Source organism: Bufo gargarizans, chromosome 4 (assembly GCF_014858855.1).
Source record: "Bufo gargarizans isolate SCDJY-AF-19 chromosome 4, ASM1485885v1, whole genome shotgun sequence".
NCBI lineage: Eukaryota > Metazoa > Chordata > Amphibia > Anura > Bufonidae > Bufo > Bufo gargarizans.
In genome coordinates this window covers 47,105,097-47,119,776 of record NC_058083.1, presented here as the reverse complement: position 1 = coordinate 47,119,776, position 14,680 = coordinate 47,105,097, and positions in this window count along the sequence as shown.

Genomic DNA, 14,680 nt, shown 5'->3' with positions numbered 1-14,680 from the left:
ACCGAGCGGGGTCTCCTCCACAGCACTGAGCGGGGTCTCCTCCACAGCACTGAGCGGGGTCTCCTCCACAGCACTGAGCGGGGTCTCCTCCACAGCACTGAGCGGGGTCTCCTCCACAGCACTGAGCGGGGTCTCCTCCACAGCACTGAGCGGGGTCTCCTCCACAGCACTGAGCGGGGTCTCCTCCACAGCACTGAGCGGGGTCTCCTCCACAGCACTGAGCGGGGTCTCCTCCACAGCACTGAGCGGCGTCTCCTCCACAACACTGAGCGGCGTCTCCTCCACAACACTGAGCGGGGTCTCAATCACAGCACTGAGCGGGGTCTCAATCACAGCACTGAGCGGGGTCTCAATCACAGCACTGAGCGGGGTCTCCTCCACAGCACTGAGCGGGGGCTCATCCACAACACTGAGCGGGGGCTCATCCACAACACTGAGCGGGGTCTCCTCCACAGCACTGAGCGGGGTCTCCTCCACAGCACTGAGCGGGGGCTCATCCACAACACTGAGCGGCGTCTCCTCCACAACACTGAGCGGCGTCTCCTCCACAGCACTGAGCGGGGGCTCAATCACAGCACTGAGCGGGGTCTCCTCCACAGCACTGAGCGGGGTCTCCTCCACAGCACTGAGCGGGGTCTCCTCCACAGCACTGAGCGGGGTCTCCTCCACAGCACTGAGCGGGGTCTCATCCACAGCACTGAGCGGGGTCTCCTCCACAGCACTGAGCGGCGTCTCCTCCACAACACTGAGCGGGGTCTCAATCACAGCACTGAGCGGGGTCTCCTCCACAGCACTGAGCGGGGTCTCCTCCACAGCACTGAGCGGGGTCTCCTCCACAGCACTGAGCGGGGGCTCATCCACAACACTGAGCGGAGTCTCCTCCACAACACTGGGTGGCATCTCCTCCACAGCACTGAGCGGGGTCTCCTCCACAGCACTGAGCGGGGTCTCAGTCACAATGTCCATACATGAAGCGCTCTTCTGCTCACACACAGGGTTGCTGTTCTCATTCACTTCACCAGAGTTACAAGCTGAGTCCACTGCAATTAACTCCTTGTTGGATGGCTCACTTTGCTCCATAGTATTCCCAGCATTTTCAGAGACGGACTGCTCAGACCCCATACATAGTGACCCTGAAAGCAGTGACCCTCCAGGCGCTGCACCCACACATCTCTGAGGGTTTCCTTGCTTCACCATATGCAACACGCCAGACCTGCAGGGTATGACGAAGTGAGGTCACGGTTATGGGCAATCGAGGGTACTCACTATATTTGAAGAACCCTGGTGCAGTGTCCCAGGGGGTCAGTTGTGTATGCTGGGCTTTGCAGTGCAGTTTGACCACTAACCTGGGATCCACTGTCGTCTTCAAATCGGGGCGAATGCTGGAACAGGCAGGTAGTTCAAGAGTTCGTGACGCCAGTGTCAATTAAACGGTGACACGCCGTGTATAGTATTGTAGAAGAATGAAGCAAGCATAGGATAGCCAACAAAAACTGGAACTTTACTGAATATCAGTGAATACAGCTGATTCTTGGGAGTACAGAATGGCCGGTCTTAGCAAGGCATTATACAGAGTGTTGATTACAGGAGATGCAGTACAGGCGGTTTGCACAATATTCCTGACTGGTCCTGCTACATGTGACTTTCTCTCCAAGGTCTAATGCCCTATAGCTGGCGTACCCTTGAAGCTGTCTTTATATAGTACCTCCTCTGTTGTCTTGAGTACCTCTTGCTTTATCTGATCGGCCTCTGTGGTATTCTTTGTCTTCAGGCTGTTTAGCTGTGCCCTTCTGACTTCTATGCATAAGGACTCAGGAGGGGAACCCTCTCTGTACTGAGTCTGGAAACTTCTAACCTTCTGAGCTAAGCCCTAGCCTATTTATACTGAACTGGGGGCTCCCTCTGCTGGCTGTTATAAGGATTGCCGGTAACCGGCCTGACTGGCTTAAAGGGAACTACACACTCAAATCTAGCAGTGTCGGGTAGCCTACCCGTATGCTGCACACCCCCAGACTTTAACGGGAGTAAGGCCTCGTACTCACACACATGCCTGAACCAACATAAGCTGCTGCATAATTTAAACATTGCATTATAAATATAATAAACAACTATTTCACACAAAAATATAACATTTGCAATAAATGACGCAAGAAAAAGGGGCGTCTTCTTTCTTCTTAGACACGGCCGCTGACCTGGCACAGCGGACTTAAGGTGAACCAGGTTAGTCTATTTTTTTCCTTGACTGAAGTATAATAAGGATCTACACAGGGTTTCCCCGTGGGTATAGAACAGGCAAGGGCTCACGTGGAGGAGTCCATTCTTGCGTACAAACGTCAAGCAGGCTATTTCTATTAACAACTGTTCGGGGGGAGACACCACCAGCATAGTCAAAGTCTCCTAAATGGACTGGCGGACGTCCCCTGGTTATCCGGGTGGACCTTCTCAGCACAGGGGTCTCCTCTTCCCTTAGCAACGAGGTAGAAGAGAGAGGAGCAACAGGAGGATCTCCATCCGTGAGACCTTGGTCAGGAACAACTGGAACAACAGGATCCACTAGAGGGGGAGCTGGATCCGGGGCATCTTGAACCGGCGCTTCTGGAAGTGAAGGTACAGTAGGTGCCGGAGCGGGCACCAACAAGTTCAACCATGGTGTCAGAAGCCAATGCATGGGATCAGCGTCATACCTTAGATCACGGACAGCCTGCATAGGATCCTCGGGCCGTATTGATGACTCTGACACAGGGGGTTCAGAGATAGAACTCTCGGCACTGGGTTCTGGTGTCAGGCAGAGCTTTAACCGGTTTCGGTGTACAATTTGGGATCCCCTGCCTTCCCGGGTGATCTCATAAGTGTGAGTTCCAACATTTGGGATTGCAGTGACAACATAGGGACTTTGTTCCCATTTACTGTCCAGTTTACTGGTGCGGCGGTTATTTTTTAACCATACCACAGCCCCTATTGTCAAGGGTTCTGCATGGGCTGCTTGGTCATAGTCTCTCTGCTGCCGGTCTCTAGCATAGTCCATACGTTCCTGAACAATAGCTTGGGCCGTATTCAATCGCCTTTGGTGTTCAGCAACCCAGTCGGTATTAGGTAATGGGTTGATGCAATCAGGTACGAGTACGTCCAAGGAGTGGTCAGCAGGCAATAACCCTTGGCGCCCAAACATCAAATAGAAGGGGGTATACCCGGTGGAACAGTGTATGGTATGATTGTATGTGAACATGAGCTGTGGCAACAGATTAGGCCAATCTCCCCTGGTTTCAGGAGGCACGGTCCTCAGCATCTCTATCAAGGTCTGATTCATTTTTTCACACAATCCATTACCTTGCGGATGGTAGGCCGTCGTCCGGATCTTCTTACAGTTGTGCAGGCGGCACAGTTCATGGAACAGATGGGACTCAAAAGCAGGACCTTGATCGGTGAGGATCTTTTCTGGACAACCGTAGGGCAGGAGGAAGTGTTTCCAGAACAGTTCGGCTGTAGTCTTGGCCGTCTGGTCTCTCACAGGCACCGCTACAACAAACTTAGTGAAATGGTCAATAATAGTCATAGCGTACACATACCCTGAGCGACTAGGTTCCAGCTTCACATGGTCGATGGCGACAAGTTCAAGAGGACGAGTACTTACAATGGGTCTCAGTGGTGCCCTCTGATCATGGTGTTCACCTCGTTTCAAGGTACAGGCTACACACTCTCGACACCACTTCTCCATGTCTTCTCGCATGCCCACCCAGTAAAACCGCTGGCGGATATTTGCCTCAGTCTTTTGGACCCCAAAGTGACCGGATTGATTGTGGTACATCTCCAACACCATACCTGCATCTCGTCGGGGTATGAGAATCTGATGCACCCTCTCGTTGGACACTGGGTCTAGGCTTCTCCGCAGCAACAGGCCCTTTTGTATGAAGAGCTGATGGCGCTGTCTCCACAGTTTGATGAGCTCAGGATCTGTACTCTTACGCCGAATCCTCTCAGGGGTTCTGCCACTGGTGATGAAGTCCAACAATTCACCCAGCACTCTACTTTCAGACTGTAGTTTCACCCACCTTTCTTCTTTGAGTTCAGGCCTACTGGAGGGTGAAGGAACTGCAGCTCTGTTACTGGTAGCCCGAGCCTGATCCTGTTGAGCAAATTTATGGTAGAAGGCCGGCATTTCTACATCTTCCCAAGCATCTCGCACATCATCAGGAGCTGTCTCTGTGGGAAGCCTGGATAAAGCATCAGCATTGTCATTAGTACGTCCAGCACGATATTTTACAGAGAAATCATAGTTGGCGAGGCGAGAGGCCCATCTTTGCTCCAAAGCCCCCAATTTAGCTGTATTTAGATGTGCCAGAGGGTTATTGTCAGTGAATGCAATGAATGGGGTAGCGGCTAGATAATCTTTGAATTTCTCCGTCACTGCCCACACTAATGCCAGGAACTCTAGTTTGAAGGAACTATAATTCTGGTCATTTTTCTCAGCTCCTTTCAAGGAGCGGCTTGCATAAGCTATCACTCTTTCTTTTCCCTCTTGGATCTGGGCTAACACAGCCCCCAGGCCTCGCTTGCTAGCATCAGTATACAGATGGAAGGGCTTGCTGTAGTCTGGATAACCTAACACGGGAGGCTCAGTCAGTTTCTTTTTTAACAACTGGAACGCTATCTCTCTTTCTTCATTCCACTCAATGGGCACTGGAGTTCTAGGACTTTTCTTGGGCTGCCCCCTCAAGAGTTCCTGGATAGGATCGGCTATTTGAGCAAAATGGGGGATAAAACGTCTATAGTAGCCGGCAAAACCAAGGAAACCCCTCACCTCTTTGACGGTAGTGGGGACCGGCCAGTTACGGACAGCCGCTAACTTATCAGGGTCAGGTTGTATGCCCTCTCCGCTTACCACATGCCCCAGGTATTTTACCGCAGGTTTGAGCAAGTGGCACTTGGATGGCTTTACCTTCAGGCCATATTTGATAAGGATTTCAAATACCTCTGCTAAGTGTTTCAGATGGTCTTCATATGTTTTTGAGTACACAATGACGTCATCTAGATACAGCAGCACTGTTTCAAAGTTTTTGTGACCCAAGCACCGCTCCATTAGTCTCTGGAAAGTTCCTGGGGCATTACATAACCCGAACGGCATACAATTGAATTCGAACAGGCCCATGGGAGTGGTGAAAGCCGTCTTTTCCCTATCTGCCGGGGCCATGGGTACTTGCCAGTAGCCACTGGTCAAGTCCAACGTGGAGAAATAGGCAGCGGAGCCCAGAGCAGTTAGTGACTCCTCAATGCGGGGCAGTGGGTACGCGTCTTTGTGGGTTATTTGATTAATTTTTCTATAGTCCACGCAGAAACGGATACCACCATCCTTCTTCTTTACAAGGACCAGGGGTGCCGCCCACGGGCTACGACTGTCCCGGATTACATTAGAGTCTTTCATCTCTTGGATCATTTCCTTTACAGTCTGATAGGAAGTAGGCGGTAAGGGTCTGTATCTCTCCTTGATAGGAGGATGAGAGCCAGTAGGTATGGTGTGTTGTATGGCACTAACCTCTCCATAATCAGTAGCATGTTTACTGAAGGCCTGGTGGTGCTCTTTGACAAGCTGTAGTATCCCCTCTTGTTGACGTTGGGGGGTAGCCTCGTCCCCGACATGGAGCTCTTCCCACCAGGGCACTTGTGACTGGGGCACCGGCGGACATCCGCTGACTACAGCTGGCGGCTTTTCTGTCACTGGAAGACGGATGATGTCTTGGAAGAACACCTGAGAAAGCTGGGCAACAGGGTCATGCTTAGTAAGCGCAACAGGATGATCACTCAGGTTAATCAGACGGACAGGTACTTTACCTTGGGAGACGTTCACCAGGCACTTGGCAGCTCTCACGTAAGGGTAGTTCTCCATCTGGATTGGTTCCACCAGGGCTGGATAATCTTGGCCTTGGACTCCCAGGACAGCACGACACCATAAGAGAGTTTGGGAATTAGGAGGCAAAGTCACAGGCTTATTATCACGAATCCTGGCAGTACAAATTTCTCCTTTCCCGTTAGCAAACCTCTGCTGGGCACTTAACACAGTGATAGTCTTTTGAATCACCCTCTTGGATGCAGAGGAAGCGGTGGGCAGAGTCTGGTGTAATACGGCAAGTATTTCTGCATAACAGTTTTTGAAGACATTGGTGCCTAGAATGACAGGATGTCCTCCTCTGTCGCCAGCCTGTACTACTATCACCTCCTGTTGAGGCAAGGTTACTTCTCCCACCTGCAGGGTGGGTTCCCAGTATCCATGGATCTTTACCGGTTTGCCATTGCTGGCGACAATCTCTACCCAGGATTCAGGCGGCTGGGTCAATTGGTTGGTGTCCCAGAATCTTTCAAAGGCGGGCAGCTGAATAGTAGTGACCTGAGACCCAGTATCTAATAGGGCTTCAAAGGGGACCCCGTTAATCTCCACATTGATTTTAGGATGGGATCCTACATACCGTGGCATCCAATTTGGATCTTTTGGACCTAGTGTTCTACCTCCCGAGGGGTGGTCCTCAGCCTCAGGGGTTGCCCGTTTAACTGCCAGCAAGTGGATTCTGTGTGTCCCATCTTTTTGCAGTATGTACACACGGGCCGCTTGCGACCCCTATTGCGCCTCCCAGGATCCCTGGGGTGAGTCTCTTGGTATGGAGGTGGGAACGGCTTAGAGGGTGACAGGAACTCCTCTTCTGACATCATAGGTTTTTCCCATTCCTCCATTTTTCTGCACACTCTCTCTAGGCTTTTAGTGAGGTGATTTACTTGCTCTGTCAGCATGGTGATAGTATCGGTAGCTGTAGCCTGAACAGCTTGACCGGCCTCAGCTCGGTTAATGATAAACGGTTTTGACCTGCAGGCTGATAACTCAGGTGGGGTGTTCAACTCTGTAGATACTGCTGACCCCAGAATTTTTATAGCCAGTTCTTTAAAGTCCAGAAAGGTACTGTTAGGGTGTTGGGCGGACAGCATCTTTAATTGGGTCCTTATTTGCTCACTAGCCACTCCGGTAATAAATTGTTCCCTCAGGGTCTGATCCTGGTTATCAGCTTCCTTGGGATCTATCTGAATTACAGCCCCCAAAGCCTCCTGAAGTGATAGGGCATAGTCACGGAGGGACTCACCGGGCCTCTGTTTCTTGCCAAAGAAGTGCATCTTTATCTCTGAGGCAGTCCTCGTTTCAAAAGTGGCCCTGAGGCGGGTGAATATCTGCTCTAGAGTACTCCGTTCCGCAGCAGGCCAGGATAATACCTCTCTGCGGGCAGCCCCCTCCAGTTGCGCTAGCAAGATTTCCATTTGCTGATCGGCATTTATGGGGTATAGTTTGAATAAGGCCAGCAACTTTTCCTTAAAGTCCCTTAGGGTATGGGCCTCTCCGTTATAGCGGGGAAACCATGGGGCCCCAAAATAGTAAGGCATGGTAAAGGGCATCATGCTGGGGGCTATAGGATGATTAGGAGCCGCAAGCTCTCCCGGGTCCGGCCGCTCGGCAACTCCCGGATCTGACATGTTAACTTATTACGAGGTGGCCGCTGGTGACTAAAGGGGCCGGAACAATCCCCTTCCCTCCGGATACAAGTTCTTACCGGTATCGCCGGGTTCGCGCAGGCCAAATCTCGTGAGACTCCGGACGTCCTGTGTACGCGGTGACGTTGCTGACGCAGGAAAAGCAGGGCCGCTGCGGTGCGATGATGAAGAGGGGCGGGATTCTCTGTGTCTTTGAAGGGATCCGCCCACGGAGGTCCTCAGCAGCGCGGGAAACTTTACTCCAGGCGGCCGGTGGCCATCTTGATCACGATTCCCTGACAGCAAGCAGGGTGTTGCAAAGTCCAATAAATCACAGTCCACAAGTACGATTTTCTCTCGGGGGGTAGCGCAACACAGTGCAGCGTCTCTGATTCCTCCCAGACACAATTTCAATCCACCGGCTTGGAAATAAAGGGTACAGTCTTTGTAATACGGTGGTGGAATAGTTAAAGCACACAGTTCACACTTCTCTGCACTGTAGAAGTATGCGTATCCTGTTCGTGACGCCAAAAAGAGCGATGCAGTGTCCCAGGGGGTCAGTTGTGTATGCTGGGCTTTGCAGTGCAGTTTGACCACTAACCTGGGATCCACTGTCGTCTTCAAATCGGGGCGAATGCTGGAACAGGCAGGTAGTTCAAGAGTTCGTGACGCCAGTGTCAATTAAACGGTGACACGCCGTGTATAGTATTGTAGAAGAATGAAGCAAGCATAGGATAGCCAACAAAAACTGGAACTTTACTGAATATCAGTGAATACAGCTGATTCTTGGGAGTACAGAATGGCCGGTCTTAGCAAGGCATTATACAGAGTGTTGATTACAGGAGATGCAGTACAGGCGGTTTGCACAATATTCCTGACTGGTCCTGCTACATGTGACTTTCTCTCCAAGGTCTAATGCCCTATAGCTGGCGTACCCTTGAAGCTGTCTTTATATAGTACCTCCTCTGTTGTCTTGAGTACCTCTTGCTTTATCTGATCGGCCTCTGTGGTATTCTTTGTCTTCAGGCTGTTTAGCTGTGCCCTTCTGACTTCTATGCATAAGGACTCAGGAGGGGAACCCTCTCTGTACTGAGTCTGGAAACTTCTAACCTTCTGAGCTAGGCCCTAGCCTATTTATACTGAACTGGGGGCTCCCTCTGCTGGCTGTTATAAGGATTGCCGGTAACCGGCCTGACTGGCTTAAAGGGAACTACACACTCAAATCTAGCAGTGTCGGGTAGCCTACCCGTATGCTGCACTGGGCAGGCGTGTGGCAGTGAAGGAGAGGTAGACACAGTTCCTCTGGGGCACGCTCTGTAGATAGGGACCAGGCCTGATGGTAGTTGAGGTGCCCTGGATGTTACCGGTATTTTGTGTGCCTGGGGCAAGGTCCCTGTGGTATTCGTGACGCCAGTGCCTTTGGACGGTGGCACGCCGGTTGGTGGTTGGAATGATGAAGGTACACAAGTATATAGTGAACCAAACGTAACTTTACTGGACAATCCAACTTTGTACAGCAGGTGTAGCACAGTCTCTGTATTACAGTTCCACAAGGGGCTCATTCACAAACATGGCAGGCAATAGTCATGCAAGTTACACTGAGGGTAAATTCCACAAGCACTCAGCAGCAGGTTGTACCTTTCCTCAGAATCACTGTACACTGTCCTTTATAGAACTCCTGCTCTGGCTTTATATCTCCCAAGGCCCGGATGCCTAAAAGGGTGGCTTATATCCTTGGTTACTTTCCTCCTCAGGTATTATATTCTTGCTGCACTGTCCATCAGGGTTACTTTGCTTACCCTGGGTCGCCTCCTCCTATAAGGTGGATAACTGTAGCTTTCTCCCAGGAGGTTGGTTCCTGCCACTGGGGTGTCTCTACTGAGCTGATCTCAGCCTCAGGAGCCTCAGGTGGACGAAGTGACTCCTCTAGTCCCCTGGAATGAACTAACTCTTCCCTGTCTGGGCCTTCCTATATGTAACTAGGGCTCTCTAGCTCCCTCTAACGTCTGGGAGGCTAAACTACACCCCGACAGGCCTGACACCCAGATAATACAGGGAAAAACATGCACATGACATTCAATGCAATGCAACACATTAACCTGTGCAGTGCCCACCTTTACCTAGTGGGACACTACACATATTATGCACATCGCCGTAATCTTTCCTTTTTTTTTCTATGATTCCTTTTATCTTCACATTCTGGGCTCTGGCCTCCCTCTTTTTCTCCATTGCCCAGCTTTCCACTTTAGGTATTGTGTTTTTACCTTTATCTAATTTATCTTTTAATATATCCAGTTCACGTGTGCAGTCATCCAGGCATTCATACTTCATCAGCTTTTTCTTGGGATCAGCCTCTGTCTTTATCTCATCTCTTAACTTAGAAATGCGCCTTTCCAGCTTAAATAAACTTTTCTTTGTCACAGTTGTACTTAACCACCTCCCGACCGCTGTACGCGTATATGCGTCCGGAAGGTGGTTGCTTTACTCCTCCTGGACGCATATACGCGTCATCTCGCGAGACGCGAGATTTCCTGTGAACGCGCGCACACAGGCGCGCGCGCTCACAGGAACGGAAGGTAAGCGAGTGGATCTCCAGCCTGCCAGCGGCGATCGCTCGCTGGCAGGCTGGAGATCCGAATTTTTTAACCCCTAACAGGTATATTAGACGCTGTTTTCATAACAGCGTCTAATATACCTCCTACCTGGTCCTCTGGTGGTCCCTTTTGTTAGGATCGACCACCAGAGGACTCAGGTAGGTCAGTACAGTCGCACCAAACACCACACTACACCCCCCCGTCACTTATTAACCCCTTATAAACCACTGATCACCCCATATAAACTCCCTGATCACCCCCCTGTCATTGATCACCGCCCTGTCACTGATCACCCCCCTGTCAGGCTCCGTTCAGACGTCCGTATGATTTTTACGGATCCACGGATACATGGATCGGATCCGCAAAAAGCATACGGACGTCTGAATGGAGCCTTACAGGGGGGTGATCAATGACAGGCGGGTGATCACCCATATACACTCCCTGATCACCCCCTGTCATTGATCACCCCCTGTCATTGATCACCCCCCTGTCATTGATCACCCCCCTGTAAGGCTCCATTCAGACGTCCGCATGATTTTTACGGATCCATGGATACATGGATCGGATCCGCAAAACACATGCGGACGTCTGAATGGAGCCTTACAGGGGGTGATCAATGACAGGCGGGTGATCACCCATATACACTCCCTGATCACCCCCCTGTCATTGATAACCCCCCTGTAAGGCTCCATTCAGACGTCCGCATGTGTTTTGTGGATCCTATCCATGGATCCGTAAAAATCATGCGGATGTCTGAATGGAGCCTTACAGGGAGGGTGATCAGTGACAGGGGGGTGATCACCCTGATCACCCCCTGTCATTGATAACCCCCCTGTAAGGCTCCATTCAGACGTCCGCATGTGTTTTGTGGATCCGATCCATGTATCCATGGATCCGTAAAAAATCATGCGGATGTCTGAATGGAGCCTTACAGGGGGGGTGATCAGTGACAGGGGGGTGATCACCCTGATCACCCCCTGTCATTGATAACCCCCCTGTAAGGCTCCATTCAGACGTCCGCATGTGTTTTGCGGATCCGATCCATGGATCCGTAAAAATTATACGGACGTCTGAATGGAGCCTTACAGGGGGGTGATCAATGACAGGGGGGTGATCAGGGAGTCTATATGGGTGATCACCCCCCTGTCATTGATCACCCCCCCCTGGTAAGGCTCCATTCAGACATTTTTTTTTGGCACAAGTTAGCGGAAATTTTTTGTTTATTTTAGTTTTTGTTTTTTCTTACAAAGTCTCATATTCTACTAACTTGTGTCAAAAAATAAAATCTCACATGGACGCACCATACCCCTCACGGAATCCAAATGCGTAAACATTTTTAGACATTTATATTCCAGACTTCTTCTCACGCTTTAGGGCCCCTAAAAAGCCAGGGCAGTATAAATACCCCACATGTGACCCCATTTCGGAAAGAAGACACCCCAAGATATTCCGTGAGGGGCATATTGAGTCCATGAAAGATTGAAATTTTTGTCCTAAGTTAGCGGAAAGTGAGACTTTGTGAGAAAAAAACTAAAAAAAAATCAATATCCGCTAACTTATGCAAAAAAAAAAAAAATTCTAGGAACTCGCCATGCCCCTCATTGAATACCTTGGGGTGTCTTCTTTCCAAAGTGGGGTCACATGTGGGGTATTTATACTGCCCTGGCTTTTTAGGGGCCCGAAAGTGTGAGAAGAAGTCTGGGATCCAAATGTCTAAAAATGCCCTCCTAAAAGGAATTTGGGCCCCTTTGCGCATCTAGGCTGCAAAAAAGTGTGACACATGTGGTATCGCCGTACTCAGGAGAAGTTGGGGAATGTGTTTTGGGGTGTCATTTTACATATACCCATGCTGGGTGAGATAAATATCTTGGCAAAAGACAACTTTTTCCATTTTTTTATACAAAGTTGGCATTTGACCAAGATATTTATCTCACCCAGCATGGGTATATGTAAAATGACACCCCAAAACACATTCCCCAACTTCTCCTGAGTACGGCGATACCAGATGTGTGACACTTTTTTGCAGCCAAGGTGGGCAAAGGGGCACATATTCCAAAGTGCACCTTTCGGATTTCGCAGGCCATTTTTTACACATTTTGATTGCAAGGTACTTCTTACACATTTGGGCCCCTAAATTGCCAGGGCAGTATAACTACGCCACAAGTGACCCCATTTTGGAAAGAAGACACCCCAAGGTATTCCGTGAGGGGCACGGCGAGTTCCTAGAATTTTTTATTTTTTGTCACAAGTTAGCGGAAAATGATGATTTTTCATTTTTTTTCTTTTTTCCTTACAAAGTCTCATATTCCACTAACTTGCGACAAAAAATAAAAAATTCTAGGAACTCGCCATGCCCCTCACGGAATACCTTGGGGTGTCTTCTTTCCAAAATGGGGTCACTTGTGGCGTAGTTATACTGCCCTGGCAATTTAGGGGCCCAAATGTGTGAGAAGAACTTTGCAATCAAAATGTGTAAAAAATGCCCTGCAAAATCCGAAACGTGCACTTTGGAATATGTGCCCCTTTGCCCACCTTGGCAGCAAAAAAGTGTCACACATCTGGTATCGCCGTACTCAGGAGAAGGTGGGGAATGTGTTTTGGGGTGTCATTTTACATATACCCATGCTGGGTGAGAAAAATATCTTGGTCAAATGCCAACTTTGTATAAAAAAATGGGAAAAGTTGTCTTTTGCCAAGATATTTCTCTCACCCAGCATGGGTATATGTAAAATGACACCCCAAAACACATTCCCCAACTTCTCCTGAGTACGGCGATACCAGATGTAAAAATCAGGGGTTTGAGCAGCTCTCACCTGCCAAGGATTCCACTAATATAGCGCGGACCAGCTCCCTCACCCGAAGCAGGAGAAATGTAGATATGAAGAAAAAAAGGATTGATTGGTCCAGCTTGTATTTGTGGTAATCCAAAGCTTTATTCAAAATTCAGTAAAATCCAGGTACAGGAATGCAGGTCTACATGTTTCAGGCTCAATAAAATCCTAGCCCTTACTCATGACACCAGATACTTTCCGCTAACTTGTGACAAAAAATAAAAAATTCTAGGAACTCGCCATGCCCCTCACGGAATACCTTGGGGTGTCTTCTTTCCAAAATGGGGTCACTTGTGGCGTAGTTATACTGCCCTGGCAATTTAGGGGCCCAAATGTGTGAGAAGAACTTTGCAATCAAAATGTGTAAAAAATGGCCTGCGAAATCCGAAAGGTGCTCTTTGGAATATGTGCCCCTTTGCCCACCTTGGCAGCAAAAAAGTGTGACACATCTGGTATCGCCGTACTCAGGAGAAGTTGGGGAATGTGTTTTGGGGTGTCATTTTACATATACCCATGCTGGATGAGAGAAATATCTTGGCAAAAGACAACTTTTCCCATTTTTTTATACAAAGTTGGCATTTGACCAAGATATTTCTCTCACCCAGCATGGGTATATGTAAAATGACACCCCAAAACACATTGCCCAACTTCTCCTGAGTACGGCGATACCAGATGTGTGACACTTTTTTGCAGCCAAGGTGGGCAAAGGGGCACACATTCCAAAGTGCACCTTTCGGATTTCACCGGTCATTTTTTACACATTTTGATTGCAAAGTTCTTCTCACACATTAGGGCCCCTAAATTGCCAGGGCAGTATAACTACGCCACAAGTGACCCCATTTTGGAAAGAAGACACCCCAAGGTATTCTGTGAGGGGCATGGTGAGTTCCTAGAATTTTTTATTTTTTGTCGCAAGTTAGTGGAATATGAGACTTTGTAAGAAAAAATAAAAAAAATAAAATCATCATCATTTTCCGCTAACTTGTGACAAAAAATAAAAAGTTCTATGAACTCACTATGCCCATCAGCGAATACCTTAGGGTGTCTACTTTCCGAAATGGGGTCATTTGTGGGGGTTTTCTACTGTCTGGGGATTGTAGAACCTCAGGAAACATGACAGGTGCTCAGAAAGTCAGAGCTGCTTCAAAAAGCGGAAATTCACATTTTTGTACCATAGTTTGTAAATGCTATAACTTTTACCCAAACCATTTTTTTTTTTGCCCAAACATTTTTTTTTTTATTAAAGACATGTAGAACAATAAATTTGGCGAAAAATTTATATATGGATGTCGTTTTTTTTTGCAAAATTTTACAGCTGAAAGTGAAAAATGTCATTTTTTTGCAAAAAAATCGTTACATTTTGATTAATAACAAAAAAAGTAAAAATGCCAGCAGCAATGAAATACCACCAAATGAAAGCTCCATTAGTGAGAAGAAAAGGAGGTAAAATTCATTTGTATGGTAAGTTGCATGACCGAGCGATAAACGGTGAAAGTAGTGTAGTGCCGAAGTGTAAAAAGTGCTCTGGTCATGAAGGGGGTTTCACCTAGCGGGGCTGAAGTGGTTAATCTAGAAGCACTACAAGTTTCAGTAGACTCACCAGCCATCATTTCCAGATCATCGCTTCCACCATCTCCATGCTGCAGGCCACACTCCAAGCTCTGGGCTTTCTCTTTTCAGAAGCAAGAGCAGCCACAAACACCTTCAGCTGTCCCTGAGCAAGATCATGGAGCTGTGGCACCACAAGTTCCA